This window comes from Triticum dicoccoides, chromosome 3B (assembly GCF_002162155.2).
Source record: "Triticum dicoccoides isolate Atlit2015 ecotype Zavitan chromosome 3B, WEW_v2.0, whole genome shotgun sequence".
NCBI classification, from domain to species: domain Eukaryota; kingdom Viridiplantae; phylum Streptophyta; class Magnoliopsida; order Poales; family Poaceae; genus Triticum; species Triticum dicoccoides.
Genome location: NC_041385.1, coordinates 764,385,768 through 764,407,809, shown reverse-complemented (window position 1 = coordinate 764,407,809; position 22,042 = coordinate 764,385,768). Strand labels below are relative to the sequence as shown.

General features: G+C 43.6%; 1 long non-coding RNA gene across 1 annotated transcript; it reads left to right on the top strand.

The window, feature by feature from the left end:
- The first annotated feature begins 13,656 nt into the window (after positions 1–13,656).
- LOC119282111 lies at positions 13,657–16,242 on the top strand. The gene is made up of 4 exons (XR_005138637.1): positions 13,657–15,105; positions 15,402–15,602; positions 15,682–15,812; positions 15,949–16,242. It is a non-coding gene; the product is annotated as an uncharacterized LOC119282111 (long non-coding RNA).
- Positions 16,243–22,042: the final 5,800 nt, after the last annotated feature.

Here is a 22,042-nt window from a genome sequence, read left to right as displayed (position 1 = left end):
CCTTTGACCGTTTACCACCTTCTGATTTGTGCCTGCGAAGTTGTTGATTTTTATGGCACCGGAATGATAGACCTCCTCGATAATGTAGGGACCTTCCCATTTAGAGAGAAGTTTTCCTGCAAAAAATCTTAAACGAGAGTTGTATAGCAATACGTAATCACCTACATTAAACTCACGCTTTTGTATCATTTTGTCATGCCATCTTTTAACTTTTTCTTTAAACAACTTGGCATTTTCATATGCTTGGGCTCTCCATTCATCGAGTGAGCTAATATCAAATAACCTCTTCTCACTGGAAAGTTTGAAATCATAGTTGAACTCTTTAATAGCCTAATATGCCTTATGTTCTAGTTCGAGAGGTAAATGACAAGCTTTTCCATAGACCATTTTGTACGGAGACATACCCATAGGATTTCTATATGCAGTTCTATAGGCCCATAATGCATCATCAAGTTTCTTGGACCAATTCTTTCTAGAGCTATTGACAATCTTTTGCAAAATTAATTTGAGCTCTCTGTTGCTCAATTCTACTTGACCACTAGACTGAGGATGATAAGGAGATGCAATCCTATGATTAACGTCATATTTAGCAAGCATCTTACGAAAAGCACCATGAATGAAGTGTGAACCACCATCAGTCATTAAATATCTAGGGACTCCAAACCTCGAAAAAATAACTTCCTTAAGAATTTTAATAGAAGTGTTGTGCTCATCACTACTAGTTGGAATAGCTTCTACCCACTTAGTAACGTAATCAACAGCAACTAGAATATGAGTGTAACCATTAGAGGCAGGAAAAGGTCCAATATAATCAAAGCCCCAAACATCAAATGGCTCAATAACAAGTGAATAATTCATAGGCATTTCTTGACGTCTACTGATATTACCAATTCTTTGACATTCATCGCAAGACAAAACAAACTTACGGGCATCCTTGAAGAGAGTAGGCCAATAAAAAATGGATTGCAATACCTTATGTGCAGTTCTATCTCCAGCGTGATGTCCTCCATAGGCTTCGGAGTGACACTTGCGTAGGATCTGTTCCTGTTCATGCTCAGGTACACAACGTCTAATAATACCATCTACTCCTTCTTTATAAAGATGTGGGTCATCCCAAAAGTAATGTCGCAAGTCATAGAAAAACTTTTTCTTTTGTTGGTATGTGAAGCTAGGCGGTATAAATTTAGCAACAATATAATTAGCATAATCAGCATACCATGGAGTGCTACGAGAAGTACTTATGACATTTAATTGCTCATCAGGAAAGCTATCATTAATAGGTAGTGGGTCATCAAGAACATTCTCTAGCCTAGACAAGTTGTCTGCAACGGGGTTCTCAGCTCCCTTTCTATCAACAATATGCAAATCAAATTCTTGAAGCAGGAGAACCCATCTAATAAGTCTAGGTTTTGCATCCTTCTTTTCCATAAGATACTTAATAGCAGCATGATCAGTGTGAATAGTAACTTTGGAATCAACAATATAAGATCTAAACTTATCACAAGCAAACACCACTCCTAAAAATTCCTTTTCGGTAGTAGCATAATTTCTTTGAGCACTATCTAGAGTCTTACTAGCATGATGGATAACATTTAATTTCTTATCAACTCTCTGCCCTAGAACAGAACCTACAGCATAATCACTAGCATCACACATAATTTCAAAGGGTAAATTCCAATCAGGTGGCTAAACAACAGGTGCAGAGACTAGTGCCTTCTTAAGTATTTCAAATGCTTCTGCACAATCATCATCAAAGACAAACGGTACATCTTTTTATAATAAATTAGTCAGAGGCCGAGAGATTTTTGAGAAGTCCTGAATGAACCTCCTATAAAATCCCGCATGACCAAGGAAACTTCTTATACCTTTGATGTCCTTTGGACATGGCATCTTTTCAATAGCATCAACCTTGGCTTTATCAACTTCAATACCTTTCTCAGAAACTTTGTGTCCCAAGACAATACCTTCATTAACCATAAAGTGGCACTTTTCCCAATTCAAGACAAGATTAGTTTCTTCACATCTCTGCAAAACTCGATCAAGATTGCTTAAGCAATCATCAAAAGAGGAACCATAGACGGAAAAGTCATCCATGAAAACCTCACAAATCTTTTCACAAAAGTCAGAGAATATAGGCATCATGCATCTTTGAAAGGTAGCAGGTGCATTACATAAACCAAAAGGCATACGTCTATAAGCGAAAGTACCAAAAGGGCATGTAAAAGTAGTCTTTGATTGATCTTTAGCTGACACAGGTATTTGAGAGAAACCAGAATAACCATCTAGAAAGCAATAATGTGTATGTTTGCATAGTCTCTCTAGCATGTGATCAATAAAAGGTAAGGGGTAATGATCTTTCTTAGTAGCTTTATTTAACTTACGAAAATAAATTACCATCCTATGTCCTGTGATAATTCTTTGAGGGATCAATTCATCTTTATCATTAGGGACAACAGTAATACCTCCCTTCTTAGGGACACAATGAACATGACTTACCCACTGACTATCAGCAACGGGATAAATTATACCTGCCTCCAGAAGCTTGAGTACTTCTTTTCTTACCACTTCTTTCATTTTAGGATTCGAACATCGTTGAGGGTCACAAACTGGTTTGGCATCAGCTTCCAAATTTATTTTATGTTGACATAGAGTGGGACTAATGCCCTTAAAGATCATCCAGAATATATCCAATGGCAGCATGGTGCTTCTTCAGAGTTTTCAATAATCTTTCTTCTTCATTCTGTGAAAGGTTAGCGCTAATAACAACAGGATATATTTTCTTTTCATCAGGATAAGCATATTTAAGATTATCCGACAACGGTTTAAGCTCAAACACGGGATCACCCTTGGGTGGAGGGGGATCCCCTAGGATTTCAACAGGTAAATTATGTTGCAGAATAGGTTCTTGTTTAAAGAATACTTCATCTATTTCCCTTCTTTCATTCATAAACATATCATTTTCATGATCTAGCAAATACTGTTCTAAAGGATCACTAGGAGGTACAGCAATAGAGGCAAGACAAATAATTTCATCCTTACTAGGCAATTCTTCCTCATGATGTTGTTTACTGAATTTAGAGAAATTAAACTCATGAACCATATCATCCAAGCCAACAGTAACAACATTCTTTTTTCAATCTATCGTAGCATTAACAGTACGCAAGAAGGGTCTACCAAATATAATGGGACAAAAGCTATCTTGTGGAGAACCAAGAACAAGAAAATCGGCAGGATATTTGGTTTTCCCACACAAGACTTCAACATCTCTAACAATTCCCATTGGAGATATAGTATCTCTATTTGCAAGTTTAATTGTAACATCAATTTCTTCTAACTCAGCAGGTGCAATCTCATGCATAATTTCTTTGTATAAGTCAATGGGTATAACACTAGCACTAGCACCCATATCACATAAGCCGTGATAACAATGATCTCCTATTTTAACAAAAATAACAGGCACGCCTACCATAGGTCTATGTTTATCTCTATCATAGGGTTTAGCAATTCTAGCAGTTTCACCAGTGAATTCAATAACATGCCCATCAATATTATCCGACAAGAGATCTTTAACAATAGCAATATTGGGTTCTACTTTGACTTGCTCAGGAGGTGTATAAGTCCTAATATTGCTTTTACGAACAACAGTTGAATCTTTAGCATGATCCTTCATTCTAATAGGGAAAGGGGGTTTCTCAACATAAGAAGTAGGAACAATAGGATCATTGTAAGTGACAATCTTTTCTTCAACTTTAATAGGTGCAACTACTTTTACTTCTATGGGAGGATGATATTTAAACCACTTCTCCTTGGGGAGATCAACATAAGTAGCAAAAGATTCACAAAAAGAAGCTACTATCTCAGAGTCAAGTCCATATTTAGTGCTAAACTTACGGAAAACATCGGTATCCATAAAAGATTTAACACAATCAAACTTGGGTGTCATACCTGACTCCTTACCTTCGTCGGGGTCCCAATCTTCAGAGTTGCGTTTAATTCTATCCAATAGATTCCATCCAAATTCAATAGACTTCATCATAAAAGAGCCAGCACAAGAAGTATCGAGCATGGTGCGATTGTTATCAGAAAGCCGAGCATAAAAATTCTGGAGAATTGTCAATTTTGAGAGCTCATGGTTGGGGCATGAATATAACATTGATTTAAGCCTCCCCCAAGCTTGAGCGATGCTTTCTCCTTCGCGAGGCCAAAAATTATATATATAATTGCGATCACGATGAACAAGATGCATAGGGTAATACTTTTGATGAAATTCCAATTTCACTCTTTTATAGTTCCATGATCTCGTATCATCACATAGCCTATACCATGTCAATGCATCTCCCCCCAAAGATAAAGGGAAAGGCTTCTTCTTAACAACATCATCGGGTATACCTGCAAGCTTAAATAGTCCACAAATATCATCTATGAAGCGTAGATGTTCGTCAGGATGCTTTGTTCCATCTCCTGCGAAAGTGTTAGCTAGCAGTTTTTCCATCATACCCGAAGGAATCTGAAAAGCAGTTTCATCTTCAATAGATTCAGTAGGTTCAGTGGGTTGAGGAGCAACTCTTGGCTCAACCGGACGGGGTGAAGATACCCCGAACAAGCCCCTCAAACAATTACTTTCCATAGTAACAAGTGACAGAAAATTTCAGCACACTAAATAAATTTTTCCTTACCAAATTCTACCTACCAAAGGCGCTTCACTCCCCGGCAACGGCACCAGAAAAGAGTCTTGATGACCCACAAGTATAGGGGATCTATCGTAGTTGTCGGTGTCAAAACCGGCCGATCTCGGGTAGGGGGTCCCGAACTGTGCGTCTAGGCGGATGGTAACAGGAGACAAGGGACACGATGTTTTTACCCAGGTTCGGGCCCTCTCGATGGAGGTAAAACCCTACTCCTACTTGATTAATATTGATGATATGGGTAGTACGAGAGTTGATCTACCATGAGTTCAGAGAGGCTAAACCCTAGAAGCTAGCCTATGGTATGATTGTTCTTCCGTCCTACGGACTAAAACCCTCCGGTTTATATAGACACCTGAGAGGGCTAGGGTTACACAGAGTCGGTTACGATGGGAGGAGATCTACATATCATATCGCCAAGCTTGCCTTCCACGCCAAGGAAAGTCCTATCCGGACACGGGACGAAGTCTTCAATCTTGTATCTTCATTGTCCGGGAGTCCGGCCAAAGGTCATAGTCCGGCCATCCGGACACCCCCTAAACCAGGACTCCCTCAGTAGCCCCTGAACCAGGCTTCAATGATGACGAGTCCGGCGCGCAAATTGTCTTCGACATTGCAAGGCGGGTTCCTCCTCCGAATACTTCATAGAAGATGTTGAACACAAGGATAGTGTCCGGCTCTGCAAAATAATTTCCACATACCACCGTAGAGAGAATAATATTTACGCAAATCTAATCTGCTAACGTATTCCGTAGCATGTCATGCTATGGCCAAGCCTTTATTCGAATCGTTTTACTGACCCACCTCAGCGCGTCTAGCGAGGCGGTTTCCTTGGCACGTCTTATCAAAGCAGAGATCGTGTCCCCTTATTCCAGGATTCTCATCAATACGGGCGTGTGTAACCCAACCGCGCCATTAATCGCGATGCTTTGGGAGATAAATGAGTTTTACTAGGCTGGTGGGGGCACATAGTTTCGGCCGCCCATATAAGGGGATAAGGATCCGCCCTCTCAATCTACGCCTTCTTACTCCTTTGCTTATCCATTTCCGTGCACTCGAGCTCCAGCGCCCAAGTCCGCACTTCCCACCTCAACCTTCTCCAATCATGTCTGGAGCGGGAGGTAGATGGATGGCCTTCACCATCACGGAGGGGCACATCAAAAAATTGAGGGAGGCCGGATACTTGTCTAACGACAGCGCGCACCGGCCCCCAGATGAGGGGCAACTCATCCCCACCCCTAGGCCCCATGAGAGGGTGATGTTCCTCACCCATTTCCTCCGTGGACTGGGCTTCCCACTTCACCCATTTGTCCGGGAGCTCATGTTCTATTATGGCCTGGATTTCCATGATCTGGCCCCGAACTTCATCCTCAACATCTCGGCGTTTATCGTCGTGTGCGAGGCCTTCCTCCGCGTCAAGCCTCACTTCGGCCTATGGCTGAAGATCTTCAGCGTCAAGCCGAAGGTCGTGGTCGGCCGGCAAGCAGAGTGCGGAGGCGCCATGGTGGGCAAGATGGCCAACGTCACATGGCTCGAGGGCGCCTTCGTGGAAACCATCAAAGGGTGGCAATCGGGGTGGTTCTACATCACCCAGCCGCGTGACCCTAAATGGGCAGCGGCCCCCAAATTCCGATCTGGCATCCCCACATGGCTCACATCCTGGAAAGAGACGGGCCTGTTGTGGGGTAATCCGGAAGAGGTGACCGGACTCCAAACCTGCGTCCGAGACCTGGTGAACAAGAGGGTTAAACTTGTCAATGTAGTCCAGGTCATGCTCTCCCACCGGATCCTCCCGTGTCAACGACGGGCTTTCAACTTATGGGAGTTCGACCCGGCCCAGCACCAGACTTTGTCCAGGCTTTTCAACACAAAGCACGAGGATGCCTGGAAGGTGCTATTCAAGAGCTCCGAGGTCTCCCCTCCCGTCACCGAGGATTGCGGATTTTGCGTAAAGCGCTAAGCCACCAAAGTAATCTCGTTTTTGTCCTTTACATGACTCTTGATTTTCACAGTTTGATTTTATGTAGGATCTAAACTCTCGCTCCTTTGACAGCACTGGAAGAGGACGTCCGAACAGTTTGACTGTCCGGCCCCTTTGCCCGAAGGCCCAGCAGATGCACGTTTAACGAAGTTGCTGGTCCCGGCACCTCATGTGGTGCTGGAGAAGAAGGCCAAGAAGAAGGCCACGGGGACTCGAAAGATTTCCCGGCGCCTGGTGGTGTCGGATTCATCGCCCGACGACCCCGAAGCGCCCTCCGCCTCCGAAGACGATGAGGAGGAAGAAGAAGCCTCTCCCCCTCCCGCGGGGGGAGGAAAGAAAAGGAAGGCCGCCCCAAGTGGGGAGGCCAACGGGTCCAAGAAGGGGAAGACCCTTCTTCCAGACTATGCCTCCGACGCCGACGACGGCGGAAAGGAATGGCCATCCAGGGTCAAGCCTCTGGCCAAATCGTAAGTATCCGAATACCAGAGTAACTCATGGCGTTCCTCCATTATACAGTACCTTCTGACACCGAATTCAATTATGCAGTTGGCCCAAGGCTCAGCTCGGCGATTCGTCGAGCGGCTCCCTGGATTCGTTGGATGTGAATAGCGCTTTACTCCCGATGGCTACCTCCCCTCGCCCTACGGACAACGCCGAGGTGGAGTTCCAAAAGGGGCTAAACCAGGAGGAGGTGGTCCTGGAGGCGCCGTAAGGCGACCCCTGACCCCAGGACCAAAGGGGATGAAGCCCCAGAGGGATCTAAGTCCGGCCCTGGGCCGGACACCACTCCGGAACCTTCAGAGATTTCGGAGTCCGGCAGGCGGCCCCCTCGCAAGTAGGGCAAGCCAACAACGCCGGCGGCCTCCGTCCAACCGGAGGCGCCGGACAATTTGCTGTAGGTGCTTAAGGGCGTCTCCAACGATGAGGAGCACCGCACTGTTATGAGTGCGGTGATAAAAAAGGTTCAGTCTGCCAAGAGCGGGCTGACAGAAGCCTGTACCAGCCTTCTAACATGCTTTGAGGTATGTATTTAAAACATGTAAAAATGTTACCACATAGACAGTAGCCCCTAATGCTCAGTTTGGTGTTCGGAAACAAAAGCCGGACTGAGGATCTAAAAAGATATACGCAGGAGTCTAACATAAATATGTCAATATGGGAATGCAGGCTACGTTGCTGACCTCTGCCGCACTGACTGCAGAGGTCGATGCATTGAAGCAGAGCCTCGAGCGGTCCGAGAACGAGCTCGGCCTTGCCAAGAAGTAGCTCGAGGACAAGGAAGGTTTGTAGTACCTTATGTTAGTGTATATATAAATACCTGGTTGCAAATAATGACAGGACCAACGTGAATATTACAGGGGCCACAACCGAGGTGGTGACCCTGAAGGAAGCGCTGTCCAAGGCCGAAGACAATGCAGACATGGAGTGCACCGAGCGAGAGAAACAAGAGGCGCGGGTGGCGGAAGTGCGGCAAGAGCTCGATGCTCTTGTGAAAGAACATGAGAGTTTAGAGCTTGACTCGAAGACTCGAGAGTCCGAGCTTGCCTCGGCACTTGAAAGCGCCAAATCTGCCAAGGCCGAAGCCCAAAAAGCCCTCCAGGAAATTGAGGCGATGAAAAGGATTGCGGCGGGTAAGGCATTCTTTATGCAAAGCAAGCATGTGAAAGTAAATTACCTGTTACTTACCCGAATCTGGAGCTCTCCAGGAGCATTCGCAGATCTGCCCCGCAGTGTATCCGACGCCGCCGCATTCTACCGGGCCGAGGAAGGGAGCTCGACGGAGAAGGTGTTCTGGTCCCCGTATGCTGAGGCCGGACACCCGGTGCCCCTGAGCGACCAGCTGAAGCAGCTGGTCGAGCTTCATAAGGCAGCCGAACAGGCCATGAAGGGCCTGATAGGCCGGCTGTGGCCTGGGAAGGTCATGCCTTTGAGCTACTTTGGGCTGGTGCGGCGGCTGGTAGATGCTTGTCCCCGGCTTGAAGTCGTCAAGTGCACCGTATGCATCGAAGGTGCCCGTAGGGCTTTTGCCCATGCTAAAGTGCACTGGGGCAAGCTGGATGCTGAGAAGCTGGTGACAGAGGGGCCACCGGAGGGGAAGGAGCATCGCAGGCCTGAGATGTATTATGAGGGCGTCCTGAAGGGTGCCCGTCGTGTGGCGGATGAATGTACCAGGGATGTAATTTTTGAGTAAACTCGCTCGTGTTTATCCGGTGCACTGAAAACTTGTTCATATGCGCTAAGAAACACTTTTTTGAATTTAAAATATTACCTTCTGTGCGGTCGTTTATTAAATCTGAGAGATGCAAGTCGTCGGCTTCTATCCCCATGCCACGAGTGCTGGGGTGTTCGGAATAAACCTGAGCGCTCTTTTTCCCATTCTTTGGTCCATCGAGGGAGGCGCTCAGCACAACGAACAAGGCCATCGGACTTATAATGCTTTATCACTCTCACTTAGCCATAGAATTCTATAATTTTAAATTTTGGCGAAGCCCCTAGTATTCGGAAGACCGAGTTCGGGGCGCTATCCACGCCTAGGCCGGACAAAGCCAGCTCCTCGCTCGAAGCAGCATGAGTCTTTAAGGACTCGAAAAACCTCTCGAACAGCGATCGGTCTCTCGCCCTATCATGACGGTCAGTTTTAGCTTTCTCTATTGAGGTGTTAACCCAGCTCAACTGGGGCACAATCGCAGTAGTTCTCCCAGCGGTACCTTAGCCGACATAGCGGAATGTAAGGTACCAAAACATGGGAACCGGGCAAACCCAACTATTGGCCCCAGACATGATTCGGAGCCGATGCATATAATGCTATAAGTTCGGGGTGCCGCACTCGTGAGAGTGTTCGGTCTTCTGACACCGTATTATGGGGTACTAAATGTTGGGGAACGTAGTAATTTCAAAAAATTTCCTACGTACACGCAAGATCATGGTGATGGCATAGCAACGAGAGGAGAGAGTGTTGTCCATGTACCCTCGTAGACCGTAAGCGGAAGTGTTATGACAACGCGGTTGATGTAGTCGTACGTCTTCACGATCCGACCGATCCAAGTACCGAACGTACGGCACCTTCGAGTTCAGCACACGTTCAGCTCGATGACGATCCCCGGGCTCCGATCCAGCAAAGCTTCGGGGATGAGTACCGTCAGCATGATGGCGTGGTGACGATGATGATGCTCTACCGGCGCAGGGCTTCGCCTAAACTCCGCGACGATATGGCCGAGGTGGAATATGGTGGAGGGGGCACCGCACAGGGCTAAGAAACGATCCGTAGATCAACTTGTGTGTCTATGGGGTGCCCCCCGCCCCCGTATATAAAGGAGCCAGGGAGGAGGAGGCGGCCGGCCAAGGAGGGCGCGCCAAGGGGGGAGTCCTACTCCCACCGGGAGTAGGACTCCCTTCTTTCCTAGTTGGAATAGGAGAAGGGGGGAAAGAGGAGGAAGAGGGGAAGGAAAGGGGGGGCGCCCCCTTCCCTTGTCCTATTCGGACTAGGAAGGGGAGGGGCACGCGGCCCCCTCCTGCCTCCTTCCCTCTTCTCCCTCGAGGCCCATGTAGGCCCAATAACCCCCCGGGGGGTTCCGGTAACCTCCCGGTACTCCGGTAAAATGCCGATTTCACCCGGAACGATTCCGATGTCCAAATATAGGCTTCCAATATATCGATCTTTATGTCTCGACCATTTCGAGACTCCTCGTTATGTCCGTGATCACATCCGGGACTCCGAACAAACTTCGGTACATCAAAACTTATAAACTCATAATAAAACTATCATCGTAACGTTAAGCGTGCGGACCCTACGGGTTCGAGAACTATGTAGACATGACCTAGAACTATTCTCGGTCAATAACCAATAGCGGAACCTGGATGCCCATATTGGTTCCTACATATTCTACGAAGATCTTTATCGGTCAAACCGCATAACAACATACGTTGTTCCCTTTGTCATCGGTATGTTACTTGCCCGAGATTTGATCGTCGGTATCCAATACCTAGTTCAATCTCGTTACCGGCAAGTCTCTTTACTCGTTCCGTAATGCATCATCCCGTAACCAACTCATTTGGTCACATTGCTTGCAAGGCTTATAATGATGTGCATTACCGAGAGGGCCCAGAGATACCTCTCCGACAATCGGAGTGACAAAACCTAATCTCGAAATACGCCAACTCAACATGAACCTTCGGAGACACCTGTAGTACTCCTTTATAATCACCCAGTTACGTTGTGACGTTTGGTAGCACCCAAAGTGTTCCTCTGGTAAACGGGAGTTGCATAATCTCATAGTTACAGGAAAATGTATAAGTCATGAAGAAAGCAATAGCAACATACTAAACGATCAAGTGCTAGGCTAACGGAATGGGTCATGTCAATCACATCATTCTCCTAATGATGTGATCCCATTAATCAAATGACAACACATGTCTATGGTTAGGAAACATAACCATCTTTGATTAATGAGCTAGTCAAGTAGAGGCATACTAGTGACTATATGTTTGTCTATGTATTCACACATGTATCATGTTTCCGGTTAATACAATTCTAGCATGAATAATAAACATTTATCATGAAATAAGGAAATAAATAATAACTTTATTATTGCCTCTAGGGCATATTTCCTTCAGTCTCCCACTTGCACTAGAGTCAATAATCTAGTTCATACGCTATGTGATTTAACACCAATATTCACATCTGCATGTGATTAATACCCATAGTTCACATCATCATGTGATCAACACCCAAAGGGTTTACTAGAGTCAATGATCTAGTTCACATCGCTATGTGATTAACACCCAAAAGGGTACTAAGGTATGATCATGTTTTGCTTGTGAGAGAAGCTTAGTCAACGGGTCTGTCATATTCAGAGCCGTATGTATTTCGCAAATATTCTGTGTCCATAGTGCTCTGCACGGAGCTACTCTAGCTAATTGCTCCCACTTTCAATATGTATCCAGATTGAGACTTAGAGTCATCTGGATTGGTGTAAAAGCTTGCATCGTTGTAACTTTAACGACGGGCTCTTTTATCACCTCCATAATCGAGAAACATCTCCTTAGTCCTCACTAAGGATATTCTTGACCCATGTCCAGTGATCTCACTACACCACGCACTAGATTTCCCTACCGCTGTGTGTTGGGAAAAGTCACTTTCGCCAATGGACCGTTGGTCGGGAAAGGTTTTATCAGACTGTTGGTCGGTAATATTTACGTAGCACGATCAACTGTCGGTCGGGAATAGGTAGATAATTGACGTTGGATTGTCAGTTGGAAAAGCTTCTATCTCCATTGAACTGTTGGTCGGCGATTAATGCCGACCGACCGTTGGTTCCCTATTGGGCCGGCCCGTCTATGCGCGCACGGGCCGAAAATTTAGCGGCAAGCCTCCCTCACACTTTTCCATTCAGCGCTCTCATATCCAAATCCCGCAAACCTAATCCTCTCACGCGCTCCCTCCGCCGCCGGCCGCTCCCAAATTCCCCAAATCTAATCTTCTCACACGCTCCATCCGCCGCCGGCCGCTAGCTATAGCAGCCCGTACGTTGTCACCGTGGCAGCGAGGTTGCTGCCATGTCCCCCACCGTGAGCCCCCAACCACTTCTAACCCTAGCTTGTGCCCTGTCACCTTCATCCGTCAAGGCCCGGTGGTGGACGTCGTCATCCCTCTCAGATCCAGGGGTGAGAGAGACGTGGGTCACCTGGGAGAGAGAGCACGCACACCCTCGCTCGTCACCCAGGCGCCGCCACCGCTGGCCCAATGCCATGGGCCTCCTTCGATCTGCGCTCACGGGTTAGTTTGAAGGGGGATCTAGCGGTTGACTTCTGGTGCTTCTTCCCCTCCCCCGGGGGTGAGTGTTCTTTTCCCTCTCCTCTCCCTCTCCACTCCTCCCCAACCGGTGCTACCGTTAGTTGATTTGTTTGCTTTTCCCTTTTCTTTTCTGAAGAAAATCGGCCATAACTTGTGGTAGTACTTCTACACAGCAAGCAGCGCCTCGGTTGGGAGCTCGAGCTCAAGAAGAATGTCAATAACTGCTAATGGGGTAGCCGGAAATGCAGTCTAAGAGCTGGCTACCGCTTGTGTGATTTCTGGAGATGAGAGGATGAGAACTTGAGAAGAACAAGCTTGATGCTATGATTGCAAAAAAATAATATCTATACTACAGGTATTCCTTTCGGTGTTGTAGGAAATCTTAATTGGCTAATTTTTTATGAGCTGGTTATGATTGATTTGTGAACTTTAGGGCTTGTGAGTTGTGAATTTGTGATTGTTGGACCTTTGCCGAACTATCATATTATGATGTGTACTTGAAGGTCAATGCAATGGTATTCATCCTATGAAAATTCATTACTTTCTTTATATATAAATGAATCCACGTATCTGTGCTTTGAGAAGAGGGACAACCCTGAGAACTAGTTTCAGGTTCCACAAAATGTCCAAATAATCGTACTAATGTTTCAGAGTTTTAGTTAAGCATTGTAGAATTCTTGCAAACATAGGAGTATATTCAATTTACATGCTCTGAATCAGGCGAGGGTTGAGATACACCATACACAGGCTCTGCAAGCGGGCAAAAATAGACCTCTTCGTCAATGACTTCTACGAGGATGATATTGGCCTAGAGGCTAGAGCTTTGCTACTCTTTCCGGCCAACAACAAGGTATGGTTTACTTTTTCTCTCCCCACATCCAACTCTTCCTTGTTCCTATGCCTCATGCTTATTTCTTTTTGCAGGGCAACACACTGCAAGTGTTTGTTAAATTATTAGTCTCATTGCTCCAATTCTAGCAGAAGGATTTTCGGTAGGAAGACATAGCGTCACTCACGGTTGTATATATTTACTGTTGTATTTCTATGTTTTTGCAAAATTAGTTCTGTGAAACTTGCAGATTAGTTCAGTTCTTAAGTGGTTTTATATGTGGGATATTATTAACTTACAACTTTTACCTCAGTAATTTTGTGTTCTGTAGAACTTAGTTCAGTTTTTCTGGAATCAAGATCTAGCAGTTTGTATTTGTACAGTCATGCTTCTATAAATTTTATAGTTGTATTTTCTCTATAAATTTGCTTCGGTAGTTCTGTAGCTTCCAGAATAGTTCAGATGTTAAGTGGTTTTACTGTTAGGCTTGTATGCACCTGCAACTTTTTTTTTATCTGTAATTTTGGAACGTTAGTTCTGTAAAAATTTAGTTCAGTTTCTGGAAACAAGATTAAATACGTGTTTAGCAATTTATAGCTTACTTTTTCTCTATCTAATTTATACGTGTTTTGCATATATATACTGTTACGTTGTTATAGATTACTTTTTTCTATCTAATTTATAGCTTTTTGTATATATCAATGTTGTGAAGGGTTGATACTCCATTTTTAATGATGCTCTGTTCGCTGCATGTGCTAAAGTTTGGTTGTGAAAAATAATATATCCAGGCAACGAGACATACTGACTTAAAACTCTATAAATGTTAGATATCTAGGAATGTGTCATGTTCTGTTCTTTATATACTAGATATAAATATCCATCCCAATTTTTCTGTTTAGATGACAGTCGAGGCACTTTTTTCACTCTGTTCTAAAATGTATGCCCAAGTTAATTTGTTCTAAGTTGATGTCGAGCTAGCTAATCGGTATTACAATCCCTATTTTAAATGTAGCCTTTTATAGACAATTAAATATATTTGCTTAGTGGATTTTCATAAGTAATTCACATGCTATAACTTGGATGACAGAACTTAGCCATTCACTATGCATGTTAACTATGATGGTACTTTGGGAAAATGGCACACATTTAGACTGACTTTACATGTAATTGGTGTTAGAAAAGTACTGCCTCCGTCTGGAAATACTTGTCAGAAAAATGGATGTATCTAAAACTAAAATACGTCTAGATACATCCATTTTTCCGACAAGTATTTCCGGATGGAGGGAGTATTTTGTAAGAAGATAAGATCAATATGCTCAACATGCTCTGAATTCTAACGTGTGGTCGTACTTTGATATTCCAAAAACAAGATCATACCATTTTGTAGCTTTGCCGCCCTCCCCCCTTCTGAAATTTCTTTGAAGCTCCACCACTGCTTGTCACCACAGGTTACACTCTTGAGTGTTGTTCTGGTTTTGAAAATTTGAGAACCTAGAGAGGCTAGACTTTGTGCAATGTATCTGCTAATTTGTTCTCTGGGAAGTTTCATAATTCTATTGAACCATGCAAGCTATGAACTATATACATTATCTGAGACAATCTTTAGATGAAGAGAATAACCAAAATATTGGGTATACCATCACCAAGTAAGAGGAGAAGATAGACCAGCATTGATTGTTACTAGTCAATGTACAGAGCTATATAGCGATATACTTCTTCTGGTTGATGCTTATTAAAATTTACTTGTTTTACACTCATCTCCCCCAACTAACTTTCAGTGACCAGGTGCCAGTGATCCATGGCGGCAACGACATTGGTAAGATCTCACTCTCTCACTTGGCCTCTCCCTCCCCTCCCTCTCTCTGTATATGCTGCAGTGTGCAGATTTGAACTAGGTGGTAAGTTTAATAATATCTTTTAAAAAATCTATGCTGCTTTGCTTCATGGAAATAGAGAAGCCCCTGAAGCAGTAAAGTTCTATATGTGCAGCAGTTAATTAAGCTTCATTATTGTTTTATAGTTTTCTAAAAAGTACTTTCATGAACTGGTTACACATGTTTTTTTCTTTTGATAGCAGGCTTGACATAAAGTTTTGTTTTCTGTTGTTTAAAGTGAATGATTTGGAAAAATGTAGTAGCATGGTCGACAAAGATCACAAACAGATCTTGGCTTCAAAGTTACATTCAAATATGTCACTTCCGCTGCTGCCTATTATTAATCGTCTTGTTTGTGATAGCAAGTGGCTTGCCTACAAACAGGACTTTGAGCATGTCATTGATTTGGAAATATTGAAGGCTCCACCTATCCCCATGGGTAAATTGGTTGCTTAGCAAATGCTTCCGCTGCTACCTATTATTAATCATCTAATTTCTTACTCCTTTAATTTATACAGGAATGGCATGAAGAGCGTTATCCCCCATGTCCTGGAGAGAATTATCCTTTCGCTGCTAGATTCTTTACTCCTTTCATGTATCTCAGGATATAGCAAACAAAGTTATAGGAAAGACAAGAGGGGAGCTAAAGGTGCCCCTTTTCCCATCAGTGATAATGAATTCTCTTTAGTTGCTTTGGTATGAAATGATAATGAAGGTAGCTTAGAGAGAATATCACGTTCTCCAGTTATCGTGTGGAAATATTAACCGGGGGTTTTGACTTGCAGATTTTCAAACTGGAGGATGTTCTCCAATGATATGTAGAAGGAAGGCTTTGATGTCAAGTACTAGAACGACACAAGGATCTTGGTGGAACGCTGTGAGGATGTGTATGTAGTTGCCCACTACAAGGAGCCAAGGCAGATGATGTGCCTCTTAAGATAAATTCTAGAAAATAAAGCGAGGAATTTTTGCTATTAGGCAATGAACCATAATATTTCCTCTACTTAATTAGTTCCATTAGTTTTATAGGAAACATGGATGGTCATTAGTCCATAACAGATGATGTATTTATATGTGAAAATTAATGAAATATACGTTGTTATTCTTTGCATCTGGTTCAATATTTTTTGATGACATGGACTATAACTTGATGTATATTGTATTGGTAATTTGAAGTCCGCATGTGGGAGGGCTAATAATGGATGTTGGTTGGCATGAAAAAAAAACTTGTCTAACAATTGGTCAAGAAAGGCTAATGCCAGGCCCAACATAGTGTTGGTCGGGAAAGTACACTGTCAGATTGTCGGTTGGGAAATGCCCATGGCATCCCAATAGATTGTTGGTTGGGAAAGAATTCCGGGTCCGATAGTCGGTCGGGAAAGGCCCATGGTAGCCCCAACAGGCTGTTGGTCGGGAAAGGCCCAGGGTAGGCCCAATAGACTGTTGGTCGGGAAAGATACCCCATCACCAACAAGAAGTCGGTCGGGAAATCTATGTCGGCCGGGAAAGGGTTTTCCCGTCTGGACTTTCCCCAACAAACAAGGTCGGTCGGCAATAGTCTTTCCCGACCAACTGTTTGTTGGCGGAACCTGTATTGCCAACCAACCTGGTTGTTAGGGAGGCAGTGTCGTGGTGTAGTGTCTACTTATTAGATCAAAATTGTATTCCTTTGTTAAACACAGAGCAAGGTATACAATAGGTCTGGTTCACAGCATAGCATACTTTATAGAATCTATGACTGAGGCATAGGGAATGACTTTTCATTCTCTTTCTATTTTCTGCAATGGTCGGGTCTTGAGTCTTACTCAACTTCACACCTTGTAGCACAGGCAAGAACTCCTTCTTTGACTATTCCATTTTGAACTATTTCAAAAATTTATCAAGGTATGTACTCATTGAAAAATCTTATCAAGCGTCTTGATCTATCTATATAGATCTTGATGCTCAATGTGTAAGCAGCTTCATCGAGGTCTTGTTTTGAAAAACTCTTATTCAAGTATCCATTCATGCTATCCAGAATTTCCATATCATTTCCAATTAATAATATGTCATCCACATATAATATTAGAAATGCTACATAGCTCCCACTCACTTTCTTGTAAATACAGGCTTCTTCAAAAGTCTGTATAAAACCATATGCTTTGATAAACTCATCAAAGCATATATTCCAACTCCGAGATGCTTGCACCAGTCCATAGATGGATCGCTGGAGCTTGCACAATTTGTTAGCAACTTTAGGATTGACAAAACCTTCTGGTTGCATCATATACAACTCTTCTTTAAGAAAACCATTAAGGAATGCAGTTTTGTTTATCCATTTGCCAGATTTCATAAAATGCGGCAATTGCTAACATGATTCAGACAGACTTAAGCATAGATACGAGTGAAAAACTCTCATCGTAGTCAACACCTTGAACTTGTCGAAAACCTTTTGCGACAATTCTAGCTTTGTAGATAGTAACACTATCAGCGTCCGTCTTCCTCTTGAAGATCCATTTAATCTCAATGTCTCGCCGATCATTGGGCAAGTCAATCAAAGTCCATACTTTGTTTTCATACACGGATCTTATCTCAAATCTCATGGCCTCAAGCCATTTTGCGGAATCTGGGCTCACCATCGCTTCTTCATAGTTCGTAGGTTCGTCATGGTCTAGTAACATAACTTCCAGAACAGGATTACCGTACCACTCTGGTGCGGATCTTACTCTGTAAGACCTACGAGATTCTGTAGTAACTTAATCTGAAGTTTCGTGATCATCATCATTAACTTCCTCACTAATTGGTGTAGTAGTCATAGGAACAGATTTCTGTGATGAACTACTTTCAAATGAGGGAGCAGGTACAGTTACCTCATCAAGTTCTACTTTCCTCCCACTCACTTCTTTCGAGAGAAACTCCTTCTCTAGAAAGGATCCATTCTTAGCAACGAATGTTTTGCCTTTGGATTTGTGATAGAAGAAGTACCCAACAGTTTCCTTTGGGTATTCTATGAAGACGCACTTCTTCGATTTGGGTTCGAGCTTATCAGGTTGAAAAGCTTTTTCATATAAGCATCGCAACTCCAAACTTTAAGAAACGACAACTTAGGTTTACTTCTAAACCATAGTTCATACGATGTCGTCTCAACGGATTTAGATGGTGCCCTTTTAACGTGAATGCAGCTGTCTCTAATGCATAACCCCAAAACGATAATGGTAAATTAGTAAGAGACATCATAGATTGCACCATATCCAATAAAGTGCGGTTACGACGTTCGGACACACCATAACGTTGTGGTGTTCCAGGTGGCGTGAGCTGTGAAACTATTCCACATTGTTTTAATTGAAGACCAAACTCGTAACTCAAATATTCGTCTCCGCGATCAGATCGCAGAAACTTTATTTTCTTGTTACGATGATTTTTCCACTTCACTCTGAAATTCTTTGAACCTTTCAACTATTTCAGACTTATGTTTCATCAAGTAGATATACCCATATCTGCTCAAATCATCTTGTGAAGGTCAGAAAATAATGATACTTGCCACGAGCATCAACACTCATTGGATCGCATACATCGGTATGTATTATTTCCAATAAGTCAGTAGCTTGTTCCATTGTTCCGGAGAACGGAGTTTTAGTCATCTTGCCCAAAAGGCACGGTTCGCAAGCATCAAATGATTCATAACCAAGTGATTCCGAAAATCCATCTTTATGGAGTTTCTTCATGCGCTTTACACCGATATGACCCAAATGGCAGTGCCACAAATAAGTTGCACTATCATTATTAACTTTGCATCTTTTGGCATCAATATTATGAATATGTGTATCACTATGATCGAGATCCAACAAACTATTTTCATTGGGTGTATAACCATCGAAGGTCTTATTCATGTAAACAGAATAACAATTATTCTCTAACTTTAAATGAATAACCGTATCGCAATAAACACGATCAAATCATGTTCATGCTCAACGCAAATGCCAAATAACATTTATTTAGGTTTAACACTAATCCCGAAAGTATAGGGAGTGTGCGATGATGATCATATCAATCTTGGAACTACTTCCAACACTCATCGTCACTTCCCCTTCAACTAGTCTCTGTTTATTCTGTAACTCCTGTTTCGAGTTACTAATCTTAGCAACCGAACAAGTATCAAATACTCAGGAGCTACTATAAACACTAGTAAGGCACACATCAATAACCTGTATATCAAATATACCCTTGTTCACTTTGCCATCCTTCTTATCCACCAAATATTCAGGGCATTTCCGCTTCCAGTGACCATTTCCTTTGTAATGTAAGCACTCAGTTTCAGGCTTTGGTTCAGCTTTGGGCTTCTTCGTGGGAGTGACAACATGCTTGTCATTCTACTTGAAGTTCCCTTTCTTTCCCTTTGCCCTTTTCTTGAAACTAGTGGTCTTGTCAATCATCAACACTTGATGCTCTTTCTTGATTTCTACCTTCGTCGATTTCAACATCACGAAGAGCTCGGGAATTGTTTTCGTCATCCCTTGCATACTATAGTTCATCACGAAGTTCTAGTAACTTAGTGATGGTGACTAGAGAATTCTGTCAATCACTATCTTATCTGGAAGATTAACTCCCACTTGATTCAAGTGATTGAAGTACCCAGACAATCTGAGCACATGCTTACTAGTTGAGCGATTCTCCTCCATCTTTTAGCTATAGAACTTGTTGGAGACTTCATATCTCTCAACTCGGGTATTTGCTTGAAATATTAACTTCAATTCCTGGAACATCTCATATGGTCCATGACGTTCAAAACATCTTTGAAGTCCCGATTCTAAGCCGTTAAGCATGGTGCACTAAACTATCAAATAGTCATCATATTGAGCTAGCCAAACGCTCATAACATCTGCGTTTGCTCCTGCAATAGGTCTGTCACCTAGTGGTGCATTAAGGACATAATTCTTCTGTGCAGCAATGAGGATAAACCTCAGATTACGGATCCAATCCGCATCATTGCTACTAACATCTTTCAACACAATTTTCTCTAGGAACATATCAAAATAAACATATGAAAGCAACAACGCAAGCTATTGATCTACAACATAATTTGCAAAATACTACCAGGACTAAGTTCATGATAAATTTAAGTTCAATTAATCATATTACTTAAGAACTCCCACTTAGATAGACATCCCTCTAATCCTCTAAGTGATTACGTGATCCATATCAACTACACCATGCCCGATCGTCACGTGAGATGGAGTAGTTTCAACGGTGAACATCAATATGTTGATCATATCTACTATATGATTCATGCTCGACCTTTCGGTCTCCGTGTTCCGAGGCCATATCTGTATATGCTAGGCTCGTCAAGTTTAACCTGAGTATTCCGCGTGTGCAACTGTTTTGCACCCATTGTGTTTGAACGTAGAGCCTGTCACACCCGATCATCACGTGGTGTCTCAGCACGAAGAACTTTCGCAATGGTGCATACTCAAGGAGACCACTTCTTGATTATTAGTGAGCGATCATCTTAAAATGCTACCGTTAATCAAAGCAAAATAAGATGCATAAAGGATAAACATCACATGCAATCAATATAAGTGATATGATATGGCCATCATCATCTTGTGCTTGTGATCTCCATCTTCGAAGCACCGTCGTGATCACCATCGTCACCGGCGTGACACCTTGATCTCCATCGTAGCATCGTTGTCGTTACGCCATCTATTGCTTCTACGACTATCGCTACCGCTTAGTGATAAAGTAAAGCAATTACAGGGCGTTTGCATTTCATACAATAAAGCGACAACCATATGGCTCCTGCCAGTTGCCGATAACTTCGGTTACAAAACATGATCATCTCATACAATAAAATATAGCATCACGTCTTGACCATATCACATCACAACATGCCCTGCAAAAACAAGTTAGACGTCCTCTACTTTGTTGTTGCAAATTTTACGTGGCTGTTACGGGCTTAGCAAGAACCGTTCTTACCTACGCATCAAAACCACAACGATAGTTCGTCAAGTTAGTGTTGTTTTAACCTTCGCAAGGACCGGGCGTAGCCACACTCGATTCAGCTAAAGTGAGAGAGACAGACACCCGCCAGCCACCTTTAAGCACGAGTGCTCGTAATGGTGAAACCAGTCTCGCGTAAGCGTACGCGTAATGTCGGTCCGGGCCGCTTCATCTCACAATACCGCTAAACCAAAGTATGGCATGCTGGTAAGCAGTATGACTTGTATCGCCCACAACTCACTTGTGTTCTACTCGTGCATATAACATCAACGCATAAAACCTAAGCTCGGATGCCACTGTCGGGGAACATAGTAATTTCAAAAAAATTCCTACGTACACGCAAGATCATGGTGATGGCATAGCAACAAGAGGAGAGAGTGTTGTCCACGTACCCTCGAAGACCGTAAGCAGAAGCGTTATGACAATGCGGTTGATGTAGTCGTACGTCTTCACGATCCGACCGATCCAAGTACCGAACGTACGGCACCTCCGAGTTCAGCACACGTTCAGCTCGATGACGATCCCTGGGCTCCGATCCAGCAAAGCTTCGGGGATGAGTTCCGTCAGCACGACGACATGGTGACGATGATGATGCTCTACCAGCGCAGGGCTTCGCCTAAACTCCGCAACGATATGACCGAGGTGGAATATGGTGGAGGGGGGCACCGCACACGGCTAAGGAATGATCCGTAGATCAACTTGTGTGTCTATGGGGTGCCCCCCGCCCCCGTATATAAAGGAGCCAGGGAGGAGGAGGCGGCCGGCCAAGGAGGGCGTGCCAAGGGGGGAGTCCTACTCCCACCGGGAGTAGGACTCCCACCGGGAGTAGGACTCCCTTCTTTCCTAGTTGGAATAGGAGAAGGGGGAAAAGAGGAGGAAGAGGGGAAGGAAAGGGGGGGGGGG